Source organism: Ranitomeya imitator, chromosome 6 (genome assembly GCF_032444005.1).
Source record: "Ranitomeya imitator isolate aRanImi1 chromosome 6, aRanImi1.pri, whole genome shotgun sequence".
Taxonomy (NCBI): domain Eukaryota; kingdom Metazoa; phylum Chordata; class Amphibia; order Anura; family Dendrobatidae; genus Ranitomeya; species Ranitomeya imitator.
Window position 1 is genome coordinate 423,013,989 of NC_091287.1, and position 22,655 is coordinate 423,036,643.

General features: G+C 42.6%; 1 protein-coding gene across 5 annotated transcripts in view; it reads left to right on the forward strand.

Annotated features, from left to right (window-relative positions):
• Positions 1–12,671: 12,671 nt before the first annotated feature.
• SNTG1 (syntrophin gamma 1) overlaps positions 12,672–22,655 on the forward strand; it is a 1,229,644-nt gene continuing 1,219,660 nt past the window's right edge. For 2 of the 5 annotated variants that reach the window (XM_069731324.1, XM_069731327.1), the window contains exon 1: positions 12,836–13,318. The gene's annotated coding sequence lies outside the window, so the exon portion shown is untranslated. Of the gene's footprint in view, positions 13,319–22,655 lie in introns of all 5 variants that reach the window. The other 3 variants (XM_069731323.1, XM_069731328.1, XM_069731325.1) reach the window with 3 other exon arrangements.

Genomic DNA, 22,655 nt, shown 5'->3' on the forward strand with positions numbered 1-22,655 from the left:
AGTTCCCAAAATGGAGCAGGGAAAATACTGGCTGATCCATCACCTGTCCTACCCGAAAGGTCAGTCAGTGAATGATGGCATACCGAGTGTTAGGAGTCGAGTTTCCTCTGCTGCACAGGAGGAATCTCGATCCGTGTCTGCTGCGGTCTCCCATTCTGCATAGGCCGCAGTGGGGTCTGCTCAGCGGAGGCGTCGCTCCCAGCGTCTTGCTGGGACTGATTCTGTGCAGAGGGTTACTACTGCCTTTTCTGGCTCTCCTGTTGTACCCTGCACTGATCTGCGGCGAGCGGGCTTCTCTGGGACTAAGTCCTTATTTTCACACACTGAGCATGCCCAGGGCAAGATCTCCCGTTGGAGATCAAGGGTCACATGCTCAGGTACTGCAGCACATTCCATTGGTCCTCCAGGAAGGTCCTGAAAGGGCAAAACTTCGGTAGCAGCTTCCTGTGCTGCAACTATATAAACTGTGCATGACCGCACGGCCATGCGCTAGTATTGTCTTGATAATATGTGTGTGTGTTGTGAGTGAAAGTCGCTCTTTAAAATACCCTCCCTATTGGATGACTGTTCGTGGAAGGTGTATGTTTGCTATCTAGCGCCCGACTTATCCAACAGCACATTACACACATAACAGCGTCTAGTTGCTGTGACCGCCTGTACGGCACCGTGCGCTTCCTCTGCGCTTTCCTTACCCAAGCCTGGGTGGTTAGTGGTGTCCGTCAGTGCGGCACTGCATGCACTCTCGTGCCTTTATATACTATTTTTAATAGTTTCCTTACACACCCAGTTGCGGTGTTGTGCCTGCAAGTGGTCTAATCGGACTTCAATCCTGTGTTGGGGTTGTGTTCGCTGACTTCTTGCTCGCGCTCTATGTGCGGTACCGCGGTCCTGTGACTCAACAGGATCGCTTCTTTCACGCAGGGTGAAGTTAACCCGTGCGTGTATACTTATAGTACCGCCATATAGTCCGTCTTACTAGCAGCAGGGTTTTTACCTGCACGGTGGACCTCGGACTGCGAACGCACCTAGTTTCATATCATCTATACTTGGTGCGTTCCGCTAGTCCTTAACACCGAGTGATGATACCACAGTGGCAAACTCGTCTTTTGACAGGGCAGTTGACATGGTCAGAAGGGCGGGACCTGGAGCCCTTATGGCCAAGTCAGACATTGAATTCACCTTTCGGCTTCTACATGTGCACCCAGATTGTTACCACCTCCTGGGTGCCATGGTTGATGGATGTTATTATTACAACACATGCCTCCCCATGTGTTGATCAATTTTGTGTTATTATTTTGAAATGTTTAGCACATTTTTAGAATGGGTCATCTGCAAGATCACGCGACTCCCCTCCATTACACATTACCTTGATGACTTTCTGTTTGTAGGACCAGCTAATTCGGCGATATGTTCTCAGGCATTAGAGCAGTTTAAAGTGCTCACGACACATTTCGGGGTTCTGTTGTCTCCATAGAAAATGGTCGGCCCTGTCCCAGTGATAACTTTCCTCGGTATTGTCATTGATTCAGAAGCCATGGAAATCAGGCTGCGGAGTGAAAAAATTATTGGTTTAATAGAACTAATCAATGGTTGCCTTTCAGCTGGGAAAGTGAGCCTGACACAAATGCAATCCTTACTAGGATCCCTAAATTTCGCTTGCAGAATGATGGCCATGGGGAGAATCTTTTCTCGCAGGCTGGCTCTGGCCACAAGAGGGGTTAAACAACCACACCATAGGATAAGGATTACTTCACAACTGCGGGGTGACCTGATAATATGATAATGATTTTTAGTTAATTACAATGGGCGAACCTGTTTTCAGGAGGAAGAGTGCGATATTGGCACACTGGACTTATTTTTCGAAGCAGCTGGACCTGCGGGTTTCAGCGTCCGTTTCGGAAAACGATGCGCTGAAAAATGGCATGGACATTGGTTCACCAAGGGTTGGACAAAGAATGTAACCCTCCTCGAGTTGTTCACCATAGCAGTGGCCATGGAAAGCTAGGGTCAGTTTCTGAATTAACAAAAATGATGATTCTGTGTTGTACAAAATCTCGGAACTAGACAGAGGTGATGAATAGAGATGAGCGAACTCGAACTTAAAACTTCGAGGTTAATATCGTACAGTTAGTGGCCAGTGCTAAACGACAAACATGGACTTCTCTCAGAAGTCCATAAAATATTCAGAGTTCCAGAGGAAGTCTGATGCAGAGAGAGAGAGAGATCTTTTTCCAGGTCAAAAGTTTGGGTTCCCTTTGTTTTCAATGGGCTTCAGGGGTACTGCCTCAAGTTCAGGTACAGTTCTGGTGCCCGAACCAAACTTTGGACTAAAGTTCAGGACAGGTACCAGGAACCGAACTTTTATGTGTTCGCTCATCACTAGTGATGAGGAGTTCAGGTCATCAGAGGAGGAAGTTACTAGCATGCCACACATGATGTTGGTGGTGGAGTTTTTACAGAGCCTGAAAGATCTGGTCACGGTTGTGGCAAGTTGTACATGCAGGCTTTTCATTTATGGGGGATCTTTTGCACATTAGCACAGAGCATTCCTTGGCATTCTGAAAGATTTCCAAGATTAAATTAAGCTGTGGTTATACCGTCTCTTATAGACTAGACATTACAACTTTCTTTTAGCAAGGCAACATCACCTGCTTTTTTGACAAAGTCAAGCCAGCTAGCAATCAGAGCAAGCCTCAAGTTGTCCCCCTTCTCACCATGCTCATCTTTCTGTCTACCAAGCTGCACTTTTAGGTACGTAGCACCTGTTACCCTCACCACTATCATCATTGTCACCCTCTTCACCTGCATGTAGTACTCCACACTTCCACCGAACAGGATATGAGGGACACTGCGGCTTTAGTGGCCACTGTACCCTGACTGCTGGGCCCTCTTTGCAAGTTATTATGGTCTCCCATGCAGTGATGCTGCCAGAGGCTTGACCATGCCTCCAGGGGGGAGGGGTTGTCTCCACCCCATGATGATTTAGATCAGGTGTCTTGCTGAACATCCAATCTCTTCAGTTACCCGGACCTGTTGGGCAGCCGGCACCATGGACCCACTCCAGGATGTGGTGAGAGAAAGAATCAGCAGGGAAGGTAGCACTTGGCTGTCAGCGCTTTTAGCTGGGAGGGGCTCCTTCCCTACAGAAGCTCAAACAACGGCGCCAGATGGCCAGTGACCTCACAGAGCAACCCTGCCTCCGGCGCATCTGAGCCCGCCATTTGGTTCAAAGTGGAGCATGCGCAGAACAACTGCTCATGCTCCATGACAAACTACAACCGCCCGCCATATTAACCCAGCTGCGAGGGACGTGCAGTCTCACAGAGGGGAAAGCGATCCGCCGGGTCTGGGGCTTTGCAATTTTGCACACTCCTCGGCTATAGCCATTAGGTGTGCGGGTAAACAACCACACATACCTGAACATATACAAGGGCCAGGGCAGAGAGTTGCATATAAGAGGTGGGGCACATTGCTCATCCTCTTCTTCTCAAGAATCAGAAACAGCAGGAGTAGTGGAATCAAGTTTACAAGGGGTTAACTCCTCGGTTCCACAGCAAGTGGGGGATACCAATCGCATTATATGAAGAGGGTTGGAGGTGTGCACAGCAGTACCTTTTCAACAGACTGTCATTAGCCAACTAGGAGAAAGGGGGAAGTCACCATTCCCTTCATATCCAGTCATATTTAGTACACCTCAACCCCAAATGACTGGGGAACAGACATGAACAACACACTTAGCTACAGGAGAACACCAGAACACCCTAGCTTTATTATCGCTGTTGGGAACCAGTGTTAGTCTCCCTACACAGGGTGCTGGTACTCTGGCTTGAATCAATGAACAGAGTGCGGGTAGCCGCTCCACGCGTATTTCTTCATCCTCCTCAGTAGAGTATTGTAGGAGATGGGACAGGCATCGTGGGAGATGCCGGAGTAAACGTTGTTCTCATAGATCTAGATCTAGCCGTCGTTCTAGGGCATCACGGTGGTGCTCCCCATCTACGTCAGATGACTCATCAGACGAACTGCATAGGGAATAATCCTCGTGTCATAGGTCAACGCGACGTGTGGAACACCGAAGTGCTGCAAATGACGCACGGCAGGAACAAAGTCATCCAAAGTCAGGTCCACAAACTGGTGAGTACCCTTATGTTGAGGCTTGGTGTAGTGACAGGGTTAAGGTACCTTCACACATAACGATATCGTTAACGATATGGTTGCTTTTTGTGATGTAGCAACAATATCGTTAAGGAAATCGTTCTGTGTGACAGCGACCAACGATCAGGCCCCTGCTGGGAGATCGTTGGTCGCTGAGGAAAGTCCAGAACTTTATTTCGTCGCTGGACTCCCTGCAGACATCGCTGGATCGGCGTGTGTGACACCGATCCAGCGATGTCTTCACTGGTAACCAGGGTAAACATCGGGTTACTAAGCGCAGGGCCGCGCTTAGTAACCCGATGTTTACCCTGGTTACCAGCGTAAAAGTAAAAAAAACAAACACTACATACTTACCTTCGCTGTCTGTCCCCGCCGCTCTGCTTCTCTGCACTCCTCCTGCACTGGCTGTGAGCGTCGGTCAGCCGGAAAGCAGAGCGGTGACGTCACCGCTCTGCTTTCCGGCCGCTGTGCTCACAGTCAGTGCAGGAGGAGTGCAGAGAAGCTGAGCGCCGGGGACAGACAGCGGTAGGTAAGTATGTAGTGTTTGTTTTTTTAACTTTTACGCTGGTAACCAGGGTAAACATTGGGTTACTAAGCACGGCCCTGCGTTTAGTAACCTAATGTTTGCCCTGGTTACCCAGGGACCTCGGGATCGTTGGTCGCTGGAGAGCTGTCGGTGTGACAGCTCTCCAGCGACCAAACAGCGACGCTGCAGCAATCGACATCGTTGTCGGTATCGCTGCAGCATCGCTGAGTGTGAAGGTACCTTTAACGTGAGCTTGACTGACACAGTTAATAGCCTAAATGTAGGTACGAGTGTCCAGGCCTCTTTCCCTCCCACCGTGTCGGGAAATTTGCAAAGATGGCCTTTTTTGCGGAGTGCATCCATTAGGATCGCATTTAGACATCAGCACAAAGGAACACATTTGGGCAAACGATTTCATTGATATATGGTCTAATAAAATTAGAACGATTTCAAGGTCCGTTCAATGTTCATCCATTTTTAATTTATGAGTTTCCCCTTTGGGTATAGTTCCCAAAATGGAGCAGGGAAAATACTGGCTGATCCATCACCTGTCCTACCCGAAAGGTCAGTCAGTGAATGATGGCATACCGAGTGTTAGGAGTCGAGTTTCCTCTGCTGCACAGGAGGAATCTCGATCCGTGTCTGCTGCGGTCTCCCATTCTGCATAGGCCGCAGTGGGGTCTGCTCAGCGGAGGCGTCGCTCCCAGCGTCTTGCTGGGACTGATTCTGTGCAGAGGGTTACTACTGCCTTTTCTGGCTCTCCTGTTGTACCCTGCACTGATCTGCGGCGAGCGGGCTTCTCTGGGACTAAGTCCTTATTTTCACACACTGAGCATGCCCAGGGCAAGATCTCCCGTTGGAGATCAAGGGTCACATGCTCAGGTACTGCAGCACATTCCATTGGTCCTCCAGGAAGGTCCTGAAAGGGCAAAACTTCGGTAGCAGCTTCCTGTGCTGCAACTATATAAACTGTGCATGACCGCACGGCCATGCGCTAGTATTGTCTTGATAATATGTGTGTGTGTTGTGAGTGAAAGTCGCTCTTTAAAATACCCTCCCTATTGGATGACTGTTCGTGGAAGGTGTATGTTTGCTATCTAGCGCCCGACTTATCCAACAGCACATTACACACATAACAGCGTCTAGTTGCTGTGACCGCCTGTACGGCACCGTGCGCTTCCTCTGCGCTTTCCTTACCCAAGCCTGGGTGGTTAGTGGTGTCCGTCAGTGCGGCACTGCATGCACTCTCGTGCCTTTATATACTATTTTTAATAGTTTCCTTACACACCCAGTTGCGGTGTTGTGCCTGCAAGTGGTCTAATCGGACTTCAATCCTGTGTTGGGGTTGTGTTCGCTGACTTCTTGCTCGCGCTCTATGTGCGGTACCGCGGTCCTGTGACTCAACAGGATCGCTTCTTTCACGCAGGGTGAAGTTAACCCGTGCGTGTATACTTATAGTACCGCCATATAGTCCGTCTTACTAGCAGCAGGGTTTTTACCTGCACGGTGGACCTCGGACTGCGAACGCACCTAGTTTCATATCATCTATACTTGGTGCGTTCCGCTAGTCCTTAACACCGAGTGATGATACCACAGTGGCAAACTCGTCTTTTGACAGGGCAGTTGACATGGTCAGAAGGGCGGGACCTGGAGCCCTTATGGCCAAGTCAGACATTGAATTCACCTTTCGGCTTCTACATGTGCACCCAGATTGTTACCACCTCCTGGGTGCCATGGTTGATGGATGTTATTATTACAACACATGCCTCCCCATGTGTTGATCAATTTTGTGTTATTATTTTGAAATGTTTAGCACATTTTTAGAATGGGTCATCTGCAAGATCACGCGACTCCCCTCCATTACACATTACCTTGATGACTTTCTGTTTGTAGGACCAGCTAATTCGGCGATATGTTCTCAGGCATTAGAGCAGTTTAAAGTGCTCACGACACATTTCGGGGTTCTGTTGTCTCCATAGAAAATGGTCGGCCCTGTCCCAGTGATAACTTTCCTCGGTATTGTCATTGATTCAGAAGCCATGGAAATCAGGCTGCGGAGTGAAAAAATTATTGGTTTAATAGAACTAATCAATGGTTGCCTTTCAGCTGGGAAAGTGAGCCTGACACAAATGCAATCCTTACTAGGATCCCTAAATTTCGCTTGCAGAATGATGGCCATGGGGAGAATCTTTTCTCGCAGGCTGGCTCTGGCCACAAGAGGGGTTAAACAACCACACCATAGGATAAGGATTACTTCACAACTGCGGGGTGACCTGATAATATGATAATGATTTTTAGTTAATTACAATGGGCGAACCTGTTTTCAGGAGGAAGAGTGCGATATTGGCACACTGGACTTATTTTTCGAAGCAGCTGGACCTGCGGGTTTCAGCGTCCGTTTCGGAAAACGATGCGCTGAAAAATGGCATGGACATTGGTTCACCAAGGGTGGGACAAAGAATGTAACCCTCCTCGAGTTGTTCACCATAGCAGTGGCCGTGGAAAGCTAGGGTCAGTTTCTGAGCAATAAGCGAATATGTTTGCATCTGAGAAACAACAGTGCTGTGCATGCAATAAATTACCTATCATCTTCCTCCCTGTTGGTAATCAAACTAATCAGTTTTATTGTTCTAAAAAGTTTATCTCTAAACATTTGGTTAAGAGCAAGGGCTATTTCAGAGGTTAACAGCAAGTTATTTGATGTTATTCATTGGTGTGATTTACAGGAGCAGTTAGGACTGCAATCGCCGGAACATTTGGAAGGTTTGGACTGTCCGCCCTCGATATGGGATGTCCTGGAGAATTAATCCCACTGATACGGTCGTCAGTAGCACCATCCACGTGGAGAGCTTATGGTAAAGTGTGGGATGAGTGGTGTATTTTAGCGGCAGACAAACCGGTAGGTTCTTCCGATTCAGTGAGACTACACATTACCATGGCATTTTTAATGCAGATGCATGCTAACGGGGCGTCGGGGGCTGTGGCACGAAACCGCATATCAGGTTTGGCATTTCATTTTAAATTGCAGGGTTTGGCGGACTCCACAAAGCATTTTTTGATCGGTCAAGCACTGAAGGGATGGCGGCGCGGTGACATTTGGGGAGACAACAGGCCCCCCCATTTTTTTCAGCTATTAGCCCGTTTATTGAAGGCTACCAAATCCCTTTGCAATTCAGCTTACAAAGCCACTTTACTTTTTTCGGGGCCATGTGAGTCAGCTAGTTACTACCATCTGCCCATAACAAAGCAGGTGGTTTGCGACAGGATGACGTATTACTTTGTGACGACGGTTTGAAGATCAGGGTACGCAGATCTAAGACCGATCAGGAAGGGAGAGGTACATGGTTCCCTATATTTGCCACCCCGGGTGAAATATGCCCATTAGCATTAATTAACAAGTATAAAAATATCAGGAGCAGCGAGGATCAATTATTTATTCACGAGAATGGTGTTCCTCTGGTATCTGGGCAATTTTTGGCAGTGATGAGGCGCATTTTGATGTTTCTGGGTTTACCTGCAAGTTTGTCTCTCATTCCTTTAGAATCGGGGCAAACACAGAAGCCTCCAGGGCGTGTCTATTTGAGTCAGATATTCAACGAGTTGGCAGATGGAGATCGCGTTGTTTTGCCAGGTATATCAGGCCAGAATTAGTTTTGTAAGATCTGTGTCATGTTTAAAAAAAATTTAATTAAAAGGTGGGATAGTTTTCCTGCACAGTGAATGTTGTTCAAGAGCTGTTTAGTAGATGTTCGAAATTAAGGGTCAATAAGTAGTAATTTTATCTTTTCAGATGGAGCTCGTCCCATGGATTGTGGGATACTCGTACATATATTGGGCAGCTCAGCGAGTCGATTTGCGTCCAGGAGGATGGTCTTTGGGCTTTTTTGGATTTGGACGTTAACTGGCGTGGCACGAGGGGTCTCACTTGGTCACAGGTTCTTCTGGAAGTGGTTCACATTGCGCGAGTGGTGTCATCCCCGACAATGGTGGGCATACAAGCTGGAGGAAACGACTTGGCTTCATCTCCTTTCGCTGAACTACTGACTCTCATGAGATCCGGATATGGATAAGTTTCTGAGTTTCTTTTCAGAAATGCATATAGTCTGGTCAGAAGTGGTTCCAAAGCTGGTATGGTGCAGGGCTAGGGAGTTAAACGCCATGGAAAGATCGAGGCGCACGCTGAACCAGCGGATATCTCTTTTTATTAGATTTAAAAATGGTATAGCGGTGAGGCATCATCATCTCAAAGGAGATAACGTGGGTTTTTACTCCCGGATGGCATGCATCTTAATGATGCTGGTTTGGATATTTTCCTGTCTTGCCTAAGAGATGGGGTGGCCCAAGCGCTCCAGTCGATGGGAGGGGTCGTAGCTAGATTGCCGCGCTACTCCGTGGTGGAATGGGTGGAGTTTTTTGTGGTGAAGAAACCTGCACTGGGAGACCGGAAGACAGATAATCTCCATACACCCAGTTGTTGGCAAAATATTGCCTGGTTTTGAGCTGCGACCATAATCTTAAGCCACGTAATGATGAAAGTTTTGTTTATATCTTTCCATATAATAAAGCAGTTATGTTTAAGAAAATGATGTGGCGTAACTTCGTTGGAGTTAAGAGTTCAGGTCACAGCACTCATATCCATTGACGATTGCATGTTGAGGAAACACCCATGTGTTTACTATCATCCACTGATTTGCCAACTAAATGTGCATCTTGTCAAGTTACTGGTGAGTGATGCAGTCGCTTCCTTACCATCTTATGGATTCTGCCAGCTTTGGAAAAATGATGGCATATTCTCAGTCTTATTAGCTGATATCAAGCTGCCATTATTTCTCAAGGAAAGGGGTGCCTAATCTCTGTTTTCACATGCAGGAGAAAGTAAACTGCTCTCTGTACGTGTCCTTGAGCTCCAAAGTGCGATGCAATAACTATGGCCATGGACAATACCTAAGCCATAATCATCAATATTAACAGAAATAAACACTTGAATTAGATCACTCTGTTTGTAATGACTCTATATAATATATGAGTTTCACTTTCTGCATTGAAGAACTGAAATAAATCCAGTTTTTAATGATATTCTAATTTAGTGAGAAGCACCTGTATGTACTGTTCAGATTAAAAAAAGGGTTGCTATGCTCACAGGTGCACATAATATGGCTGGTTTAGGGGGTCGTGTGGGATCAGCATTAATGTGCACCTGTATCCACCTACACCATGTTCCAATTTATTATGCAAATTACATTTTTCTTGGATTTTCCTAATTGGTTGGTGCAAATGAAAGTCAGTGTCATAAAAAGAAATAACCTGTAAGAGTATTCATCGAATTTTATTGAAGAAACCTCCCAATGATAACAGTATAATCTCCAAAATGAATAAAAACTCAAAATGCACTGTTCCAAATGATTAGGCACAGTAGAATTTCTAGACATTTGATATGTTTTAAAGAACTGAAAATGCTCATTTGTGGAATTTGCAGCAATAGGAGGTCACATTCACTGAACAAGAAAGCTATTTCACTCCAAAACATCCTAACAGGTCAAGTTACATGTTAACATAGGATCCCTTCTTTGATATCACCTTCACAATTCTTGCATCCATTGAACTTGTGAGTTTTTTGAGAGTTGCTGCTTGTATTTCTTTGCATGAAGTCAGAATAGCCTCCCTGAGCTGCTGTTATGATGTGAATTCCCTCCAACCCTCATAGATCTTTTGCTTGATGATACTCCAAAGGTTCTCTATAGGGTTGAGGTCAGGGGAAGATGGTGGCCACACTATGAGTTTATCTCCTTTTATGCCCATAGCAGCCAATGACTAGGAGGTATTCTTTGCAGCATGAGATGGCGCATTGTCATGCACGAAGATGATTTTGCTCCTGAAGACACGTTTCTGCTTTTTATACCATAGAAGAACGTTGTCAGTCAGAAACTCTATATACTTTGCAGAGGTCATTTTCACACCTTCAGGAACCTTAAAGGGCCCTATCAGCTGTTTCCCCATGATTCCGGCCCAAAACATGACTCCTCCACCTCCTTGCTGAGGTTGCATCCTTGTTGGGACATGGTGGTCATCCACCAACCATCCACTACTCCATGCATCTGGACCATCCAGGGTTACTCCACACTCATCAGTAAACAAGACTGTTTGAAAATTAGTCTTCATGTATGTCTGGGCCCATTGCATCATTTCTGCTTCTGAATACTGTTTATGGGTGGCCGAATAGTAGGTTTATGAACTAAAGCAAGCCTTTGAAGGATCCTACATCCTGAGGCACCAGCAGCTTCAAACATCTATTTGCTGGTTTGTAATGGCTTTTTATCAGCTGCTCTCTTAATCTGACTTGCCTGGCAGAAACCTTCCTCATTATGCTTTTATCAGCACAAACACGTCTGTGCTCAGATTCAGCCACAAATCTCTTAACAGTACGATGATCACACTTAAGTTTTCGTGAAATATCTAGTGTTTTTATCCCTTGACCTAAGCATTGCACTATTTGATGCTTTTTGGCAGCAGAAAGATCCCGTTTCTTTCCCATATTACTTGAAAACTGTGACCTGCTTAATAATGTGGAACATCATTTTTAAGTAATTTTCCTTTAATTAGAATCACCTGGAAAACTAATTATCACATGTGTTTAAGATTGATTTTCAGTGATCCATTGAGCCCTGAGAAACAATACCACCCATGAGTTTATTTGAAAAAAAAAAAAACAATTAAATCTTTATGACACAAATCCAATTTGCATAATTATTTGGAACACATTGTATAGTGTGACAGAAATATTAAAAACTCCTGTTTTTCTTCCATTTGATGTAAGACATAGTGAACACTCCATTCAAGTAGGAGTCTGCTAGAAAAAAAGCACCTGTATCATAACAAGAGAGCAAAGTGGGCGATCATGATGATGTGCCACTCTAGGTTTAGTTAGAGACAATACGGTGTTGAATAGTACTACCACTGAAAGGTCCATGTGTGCTGTCCTTTGGAGATTGTTACCAGCCTGCCAAAAAAAGAGAATGAGTTTCCTGAGAGAGGCTTTTGCTGGGTGAGAATTCCTTCTTAGAAAGCAGTGACTTGCAAAATGCTCAGTCCCGCCCAGAGCTCATAAAGGGATTGTCTATTCTAAAGCTACAAGTCTGCAGATACTCTGCGACTTGTGAATCCTTACATAGCGGGCACTGTGCTCTGCGAGGACTCTTCGGTGCCAGCGCCCAGTCATGTGACTGCAAGTATGCAATATCTATACTCCCTGCCAGATTCCAATTAGATAAGCGCAGCCTCGCTCAATGTAACTCTATTGAGGAAGGCTGGGAACCGTTAGTCGGAATGTGGCAGATCGTATACTTGGGGTCACATGATCGAGGCTCTGGTCACCAAAGAATCCTTACAGCGCTCAGTGCGTGCGATGTGAGAAAACATAGAGGGACTGCAGACTTGTAGCTTTAGACCGGAGAACCCCTTTAATTCTCCTTTTGCATATGACTTAAAATGCCATTTTCTCTAAAATACTGCAACAGAAGATAAAAATGTATAGATTGATTTACATTTTTAAAAAACCTGCATGTCCCTGTAAGTTTTTTGGGGGAAGTTGATCTTCCTGACAGATTCCCTTTAAACCGTATAAAGCCTTTTAAAACAGATCACTTAGACCTGATGAGACCTTGGAAATCCATGTCAGAAAGGCTGTATAATCCCAATAGCAAAATGAGTATTTTATGAGTCCAGCACGATTCAAGATGTCCAAGGTCACATCTCAGCCATCTATGTGAAATCATATGTAATCATGTCTGTCGCTTTTGCATTGTTCAACCTATTGGCAGAATCACTTGTATGGGGAGTGAGTAACCGATGAACATTACTGAATTGCTGTGCACAGTGCAAAAGCACATTTGGTAATTGCTTATGATATAATTCCAACCAAATATTTGGAAAAGTGACTGCAAAGACAGGGCTTTAGTTTAGGAGCAGTATTTCATCGCCTGCTCATCGGTGCACTGCTTGCTATGAATGGCACACAGAAGCTGCAGGATAATATCTTGCATTGTGAATATTATCAGGACCTCACCACTGGCTAGCTGTACACTTGCTGGGTGTAGATGCGGGTTTCCTTGTCACCCTCCATGTCAGGTTTTGTGACTTGTCACTAGGGGAGTGTCTGCCTGTAGATGGAGAGCGGAGGCAGAGAGGAGAGCTGCAGCTGTGTGGAGAGGAGCTGGTGCTGATGAGGAGCTGGTGCTGATGAGGAGCTGGTGCTGATGAGGAGCTGGTGCTGATGAGGAGCTGGTGCTGATGAGGAGCTGGTGCTGATGAGGAGCTGGTGCTGATGAGGCTGCTGTGATGCTGCTCCACAATCCAGTGCAGGCAGATGGCAATAGCAGGGCTGCACTTCCCATCTCCTCGCTGGGGCTTGCAATGACCGCTGTCTATTCTTTGCTGAATTAAGCAGCAACTTCCAAGAAACACTCTCTGATCACAAGGAGAAGGGCTGACTGTGGCTGAGAATGGATTTGCAGGCTGAGAAGCCCCTAGATTAAGCAGGATGAGGCTGAACACCTTTTGGAATTAGATTCCCAATCTATAGGAGTGGATGCTTTCACCTGTTCCCAAGGATTGCTACACTATCCTGCATGCCACTGACCGGTAAGAGCAAGTGATTATAGTCATTTTCCGCTGGGTGCTGGGGTCTCCTTGTGTTGTATCTTCCTACATGCGGTAGGAAATCCTGCAGGTTTCTAGCACTCAATACAGCCTTGTTTTCCAATATGATGTAGGATGCAGGCAGCAGTGGGAGTCACAGACTCCGACAATAGTTACTGCTTTCTTTCCAGGCTCCATCACATTCATCCAACATTCCAGCTGACTATATGCAATGTGCAGTCAGCATAGACAGCCATGGCAGCAACACTCACCTGTGCACTAAAGAGCCAGAGAAAGTTCTTATAAGTCACTTCGACATACGAGGATCTATAATTCTGTAGTGTATACAGTGTGCGGTGTGTGTGCTGGGGACAAGATGCAAACGCTCCATATAGTAATATCTGCTCCCTGATAAATATTCAGAGCAAAACATTCAACTATAGCAAGTAAAGCAGTTATCCAGATTTATAGTGCACCAGTGACATTATACTTAGAGCTTGATCAATTCCAATCATTTGTGTAGGAGGTGTGAGAACTGTGGTGGTTCCTATGGGCTTTTAAACTTGGAAAATGATTTCTATCACAGTATGAATGTCACTGTATTGTAGCACATATCAATGCACATTTATCTATCTAGCCATCATCTATCTATCTATCTATCTATCTATCTATCTATCTATCTATCTATCTATCTATCTATCTATCCATCTATCTATCCATCAGCTGTCATATTTATCCATCATCCATCTATCATATTTATCTGTCATATTTATCTATCAACTATCTATCCATTATTTATCCAATCTCTCTATCTATCTATGAATCCATCTATATTTCTATCCATCATCTACCTATCTATCTAGAAGAAAAAAATCGATATAGATGAATTCAGGGTGTAGGGCCCTACAAAGAAATATCCATTTGTATAAAAAAGAAAAAAGGAAGCAGCACTCCAATAAAATATGAAAAAAAGTGGATCTTATTAGCCCATATGGTGTGGCAACGTTTTGACTGTGACCAGGCTTGAGAAAGGCTAATAAAGTCCACTTTTTCATCATTTATTGGAATACTGCCCCCTTTTTTCTTTTCTATTTATCTATCTATCTGTTATCTTTCTTTCTATCCATCTATCTATCTATCTATCTATCTATCTATCTGTCTATCTATCTGTTATCTATCTATCTATCTGTCTATCTATCTATCTGTTATCTATCTATCTATCTATCTATCTATCTCTCTATCTATCTGTTATCTATCTATCTATTATCTATCTATCTTTTATCTGTCAGTCCATTATCTATCACATATGTATGTATGTATCTATATCTGTCTACTATTGTTCTATGTATCTATCCATCCATCCATCCATCCATCGACAGGATTTCTACTGCTGGACTGTAAACCCCTTCTCTTTTGAGAATTATTTGAACAAGATTTTCTTTTGTGTGTATGGCATATAGTGAATACCACTATCAGTAATTTTTTTTTTTTTTTTCTTGATAAGTTAATTGAAAATAGATCACTGAATTTCACATTTTCAAATCTCAATTGAACCAGTGACACAAAAGAAGTCTCTGAAACAAATCATGAAAATATATGAATGGCTGGTCTGTTAGCTGCGAGATTTCCTTGAGGCGCAGCGTAGACCCTAATGAAAATGTCTGCACTGTGGAACTTGCTCTCCTACTTTACTGAGGGTCACAAGGTGAAATAAGAGGAAGTAAATCTGTTACAAATGGAAATGGGGTCTGGAAGTAGGCGCATAAAAAAGAGGAGATCAGACTGCTGATTTACTAAATGAGAGGCCAGCCTTCTGCCTGCATTATGCCGTGTCTAGTGAAATATTTAATGTGGTGAAATATTTAGTCATATCTTTAAGAGATCTGTCCTGTCACGTTCTCTTCCCTTAGTCATATTGTTCTCATATTAATTGAAGTCATTTCTTCTTGATAAAAGAATCGTTTAATGTACAGTCATGTACATTAACTTTTCCTGCAAGCAGTAATCCGTGGGGGATAGTGGTGTGCCCGGTGGCCTAGTTCACACAGAAAAATAAGACAGTATTAACGGCGCCTTGTATGCATGGAAGTTTTGTTATATATGTGTGTGTATAGTGTGTGTGTGTGTATATAGTGTGTGTGTGTGTGTATAGTGTGTGTGTATATAGTGTGTGTGTAGTGTGTGTGTGTGTAGTGTGTGTGTGCGTATAGTGTTTGTGTGCATAGTGTGTGTAATGTGTGTATAGTGTGTGTAGTGTGTGTGTGTATATAGTGTGTGTGTGTATATAGTGTGTGTGTAGTGTGTGTGTAGTGTCTGTGTGTGTAGTGTGTGTGTGCGTATAGTGTGTGTGTAGTGTGTGTGTATAGTATGTGTAGTGTGTGTCGAGTGTTTGTGTGCGTATAGTGTGTGTGTAGTGTGTGTATGCGTAGTGTGTGTGTATAGTATGTGTAGTGTGTGTGGAGTGTTTGTGTGCGTGTAGTGTGTGTGTGTGCGTGTGTAGTGTTTGTGTGTAGTGTGTGTGTGCGTGTGTATGTGTTTATATGTCTTTTATGCACTCATCACATCCGCTGCTATTAATATAAATTGATTTATATCTCTTGCTAATGGAAAACATTGTTCTTTTTAATCTCATTTTACTCATCTAAAGCCATGGAAAAACAGAGTCCATTCTACGCTATTAATCACGAAGATGAATGTTATTGAATTTTTCCCTCTTCGCACATCATAATGACCAACAGTGCTAATGAGGCAATATAAAAGGTGAATAAATATCATTGTGTGTTTTTGACACAAGGATACAAGTCAGTGTACTTCCAATGTGTTGCGAGTGTGTTTATATGAACATAGACTGACAGGGGAGCAGAAGTCGTTTTTCTCTGTGTCACGTGAATCGCTCTGTAGTTTAGTTGTTAATTAGCGTGCTCGCGCATGCACGCAGTGTCTCCTACATCAGTCTCACCTCCACAGAGCTTGCGCTCCATGTACTCCACAAATTATGTTACTGTAAAACATCCATGCATGTGGACGGCACAGATCATAATGACATCACGTTCCCTCAAGTAAAGAAATAGATTGAATGGTAACCAAGAGATGATTTTTCAAACACTGTCGTCAGCGAAAATTGGAAAACAAAAATAATAGCAAGATTAAAGAGCAGCAAAACTACAAAGCATAACCGCTATATTGCCATACTTCTCCAAAACTCAGAATAAGTCTAAGAAACCTAATGAATTTGTCTTAGCAATTTTAGCATCAAAGATGAAAAAAATATGGCCCTAAGACAAAGTGGAAATTAAAAAATTGTAATGACTATACACAGCAGTACTAAAATCCACTGGTCAGACCTTATTACAGTCTTATAGCTGTAAGGAGTGTACGGTTTTATTGCTGATTTAGACTATATTTGCATCCTAATTATCTCATACAACTTTTTATCTTTTTTCATCTGAAAATCAATTTTCATGCTTTTCTAAGTTTTGACAGACCAAGATATATTGAAATAATTGAAGCCTCAATTTAGTAAGAAAAAGTAAAAAATATGTAAAAGAAGGAAAGAATAGCTCATTCACTAAAAGAAGGACTCCTCCCATCAAAATTATTATCCTCTTAATATATTGCAGTCATAATCTAATATATAGCATTATATACTTACTATTGCTCATTTTGTCCTTCTACTTACTTAATTCATCTGTTTTCTATTAGGTCTATGACAGCACATGATTTAAAACTGACTAGCTGAATCCTTCTAAGCTCTATGTAGAAAAAGGAGGACAATTTTCTGTATGACTCATCAATTATTGAAAAAGTCAATGGCAGGGGGAGGGAGGAGCGGCGGGGTCAGGAGTTAAATAGGGGAAAATATCTGCAGGGACAAGAGACTTCTTCCTGTTTCTACGTAGATCAGAGAAAAGAGAATAATTAGCTGGGTAGAAAGGCAAAATGAGCAATTGTAAGTGCTATATAATATGATGATTGCAATAAATTAAAAGGATAAAAACTTTGATGGGAGAGGTTCTTTAAGTCAGTTTGTGAAATGTCTTTCCCTCTTAGTATTCTAGGATCATTTGTGAGCGGTATTATTGAAAATTTCAGAGCTGCAGCAACTCATCCAAGAAAAGATAGACTATGTGAAGTTACAGAACAGAGACATCGAGTTCTGAGGTTCATAGTGCATAAAAGTAACCAATGCTCTGCTGACTCCATAACTGCAGAGTGCAAACCCCATCAGCACAAAACCTGTGTGGCAAGAGGCTTCATGATTTGAGTTTCCATAGCCAAACTGCTATATACAACTGTTAGACCACATTCACACATTCAGCAATTGGTCAGTATTATCCATCAGTATTTGTAAGCCGAATGGATGAAAAGTGCATAAATGGTGATGTGTTTCTATTATACATTTCCTCTGATTGTTCCATTCCTGATTTTGGTTTACAAATACTGATGTAAAATACTGACCGAATACTGAATGTGTGCACGTGGCCTCTCAGCACATCATCAAGCACAATGCCTGGTGTTAGAGGACGTTATGTAAAGCATGATGCAAATGGACTCTGAAGCAGTGGAAACTGCTAAGTAATACATCACAATTCTCTATGTTCCAGACTTAGGGGATGCATTTGGCTTTGCCAAATCAAGAAGAACATTACCTGCCTGATTGAATAGTGTAAAATGTATAATTTGATGGAAGGATATCGTTATGGGGTTGCTTTTTGGTGAATAGGTGATAACTTGCTTTCACTGGACTAGCCTGTTAGGGAATTTGTCTAAAGGAGCAACCCTCCTAAGCCTCCAGAGCTTATTTTAAAAGGAGCGTTATTCTGTGTAGATGTGTAGACCAGGAAAGCAGAAAAAATTCTAGAGCGACCATATTTAATTGTGACGTCTCATCCCGTCCCAGGTCTTATTCATTACGTCGCTGTATAGCTCTGGAAATAGAGGTAGCTGTGGTTTGTATAGGGATAATCTCCAGAGTGCGAGAATGTATGTGGAGAGCTGTACAGTCCTCAGTGCAATATGAATATTGCGGTATGCTGTATGACGTGGTAATGGCGGCGCTCCTGCGCCTTTCTGCTAGCAATCACTCTAATATTTTTCCTGCGCTTTGCATATTTTTCTGTTTCCACCAATTGAAATAAATATGATTTTCTTGCATCACCCACACAACAGAGTGTGCAGTGAAGTTTGATTGCACAGAATGCCAATATGGACAGCTTAAGAGGGTTGATCCAACTGACAAATTCACATTAAGCATTTCCTACCATCACTCCATTTTTCTTTACGAAACAAATCTTTTTAAAAGATCTGAACGTAACAGCTGCACTTATGGTGAAAAATTGTGAAGGTAAGAAACATACTGTAAACTAACTAGAATAATAAAAATAATAGGTTGCCTTTACAGTCAATCAGGTCATTTTAGCTGCCTAAAAAGCCACCATGTCATAATGACTGACATGTCTTAGTTACTTTATATTGCTGCAAAAAACTACATAGAGTAATAAAGAATAAACAATCAAATATTAATTAATAAATTCATGATTCTATTTAGGACACCTAAATGACAAGACTAGTAAAAAAATATAATTACAAGACATATTAAAAACACATAGAAAGTATATTAAAAGACGAGGCAGAACTACATCAGAAGTGTGAACCAATTTTTAAAGTGGGGAATGGTTTTATAAAGTGCAAGTGCATCATTAAGGTTACTCAGACACACATAACAATCAGATATATGCATATAAAGTGCTAGTGCACAGTAAAGGTTGTTTAGATGTACATAATATCAAAGCAAATCAGGATGAGGGTCTCAAGTAAGAACGAGAGCAATGCAAAGAAAGATGCCAAAACAACAATGATAACTTTAACTGAAGAGGTTATCATGTGAAGTTGTCAAAAGTATATAGAGAACAAGTTACTAACCTGGGTTCATGCTGTGGATGCCACTGCCGCCCCTCACTCCAACGCGCGTTTCACATGAGTTTGCTATATGTCTGATGCTAATATATGGTCATTTCCTGAATTCTAAAGTGCCTTACACTTTAAAATTCTTTGAATAAAATATGCATGTTTGAATAAATTCCTGAGAATTGACATCTTCTATATACAGCAGCGTGGGCAGTATTTATATGTTTTATCATAAACATGACATGCAATATGAATCTCCTGTATGGAATCCAATTTTTTTGTGCACTCATACACTTGAATGGGTGAGTCTCATCCAATATGCTGAAGATACTAGTACATGCTGCTTTTTCTTGTATATGGACACTCTGTCCATGTGCAAAAACTGTCATCTGAACAGCCAAAAAGAATTACATTGATCAGTGTGTTGTCCGACTTTTACTTGGATAGCATGTGTCCAAATAGTACACTTGTGTGAACAAGCTCTAAAACCTATTCAGTTTAAAATGTACAACAGATTCTCTTTAGGTTGGAATATCCAGATTTTAGAAAAGGAACAAATGCTTGATATTTGCCCTGCCCTGCCAATTAAGTTCATTTTTCTCATGTGAAAGAAAATAATAGACCTATTTTTTGTGTGTTTTGGATCAGACTTTTATCAATGTTGGGTTAATATGTCAGTTTTCACTGTCAGTGATTTTCTCGTACTGAAAAAAAATGGCAAAGCTTCTCCCACCCATTGCTCTGTTATAAACAGAGAGCACATGTGCTCCATATAGATGGCATCCATGTGCTGTCTGTGATATTCATGGACTTATAAATTGGTCCATGACTCATCAAAATTGGATGTATCTACATGATTCATTCGGACATGCAGTCTTCGAAAATGCAACATAATAGACTACAATGGGTACATGTTCCGTGAAAACATTTATAGGATATGAATGTGGAAAATGGACATCTGCATGAAGCATTGGTTTGTATAGTTTTCGTGAAGATGGAACAGTTTTTGCGCTGCACACCATCTATTTGTGATATCCTTCCTTCACAAGGAGGTTTTCTTAGGAGCAAGAAGCCTTTTTACCTATATTATGTCTTTCTGGACACATTGACAGGCAGGAGAGGGTGGATGGAAGTGTATAGTAGGGGCATTTTAATCACCATTTTGAGTGTACGGTCTTATTTTTCTAGCTTATTTGTCTGAATTTTACACCAAGCCTCTTTTTCATTATCATTTTTTGGCAGGAGTGTTAAAATTTTGTCAGTGTCTGAAATTTATATTTGTGTGGTTGCTACGTCAAAGACTTAATGTGGGCGTTTGAAGATAGAAGCGTGTACTCGTTCCAAGGTGCCAGATTTAGACTACACAGAAAATGCTTGCAACATTTTTTCAGTTAAAACAAATAATCGAACATAAAGTATATGTGCATGGCTAATTATATACATAGTAATCATAGTTATTCTTCTGCTATTTCATCCAGAATGGGTGTTAAAACGTGACACCCTAATGTTACCTTTGATAATTAGGAGCATTCTCATTCACTTTTCATATTTTAAAAGGGTTATCTGCCACAATTTAAAAGGGTAAAATTGTAAAGTGTTCGTAAAATCACGAAACTTTGCAATTTACTTGATATACAAAATACTCTCCATTCTCAAGAACCAAGTGAGTTTTAAAGGGACACTGTCACCTGAATTTGGAGGGAACAATCTTCAGCCATGGAGGCGGGGTTTTTGGGTGTTTGATTCACCCTTTCCTTACCCGCTGGCTGCATGCTGGCTGCAATATTGGATTGAAGTTCATTCTCTGTCCCCCGTAGTACATGCCTGCACAGGGTGCAATCTTGCCTTGTGCAGGCATGTACTACGGAGGACAGAGAATGAACTTCAATCCAATATTGCAGCCAGCATGCAGCCAGCGGGTAAGGAAAGGGTGAATCAAAAACCCCAAAACCCCGCCTCCATGGCTGAAGATTGTTCCCTCCAAATCCAGGTGACAGTGTCCCTTTAATTTTATTTTTTACTGTTTGTTGCCAATGTTACTGGCCATCTTTAGTTTAGCAATGGTGGCTAAACTTGTGCATTGCTCATGAGTTCAATGTTATAGAGCTTTTTCAAGACTTTCTCTGATGGTGGCCACCGATCCTGGCAAGCTACAAAGCCACTGTACATCCCTCATGTGTACCATTAGAGCTAGTGGTGCATATTTCTACTTATAAAAACTGTTAATTGAGCAGGAGCATACCCTTCCCAGCAACCGGTAAGGCGTGGCAACGCACCCCTGCTTCATAGGATGTGACAAAACCTTTCAGGCCGGTGTCACACTTGCGAGTGCAATGCAAGAAACTCGCACAAGTCTCTCACATCAATACCCAGCACTTCCACTGGCACTTGGGACCGGAACATTCAGCTGCATGCAAATACATGCAACCGCACACTCCGGTTCCGAGTGACGGCGGCAGTGTTGGGTATTAAGGCGAGAGACTCGCGCAAGTGTGACCCTGGCCTAAGGCTTATCTACATTTAAATGGAACTAGTTGGATTTATCTTAAACCACAACATGAATAAGTTATGGGCTCCCACATTGCAAATATCTATTTTTTACTATGAAATTCTGCATAATTTTAGCAAAAACTTAGTTTGAACAAGAACAAGGAATATGGAGACTCGGATAATTAGTCAATGAAAATATATAGAAATCTGGGCCTCCAGAATAGAGTGAACGAAGACAAACTTTATGAAATATGGTCCGTCTTGGTATGTTATCATGATGTTTCAGTCAGAACATTTATCAAACACCTAGGTGTGGAGGACCGCCTGTGAGGATAATAGCACAATGAAAAAGGCTGCTCTCTCCATGTAGCGATGGCAGTCGTCCTCTCTTCTTGAACCATTTTCTATACAGGTGGTCCCCCACTTCTAGGGGCCATTAATAAAGGTCATTCTGACTGAAACATCATGACCACATGCAATAAAATTTGTCTTCATTCATGCTAGATTTCTATTCTATTTTCTATTACTATGGGGTTTGACTATCCAAGCACCTAAAATGAATATCAGGAGTGCCATATTTCTGATTATTTGTCAGTGGGGCAGGGCCTTGCCTCCTCTGTCCATCCCTCTCACCTAGATTGACAGATCTCTCCCTATCCATACTTAGGGAGAGACCTGACAGCCTAAATGAGTGGGGTGGGTAGAAGCTAGTTGTGACCTTCCATGGTGTCTAATCTTCTTAGTCTCTTCCTTTCTAGCCTGTTTTCAACTAGGCTTTCTCTGAAATGAAGAATTTCAGAATGAAACGTAAATGTTTGCAACGAGTAGCACTTAAATATGTATTATAGTATTTTTATTGTCATTTTCACCTCTTCACTGGCCAGAGAAAAATATTTGCCCCAATAAAAATTAGATGTTTAATTGAAAAAAAGCCAAATTGCCA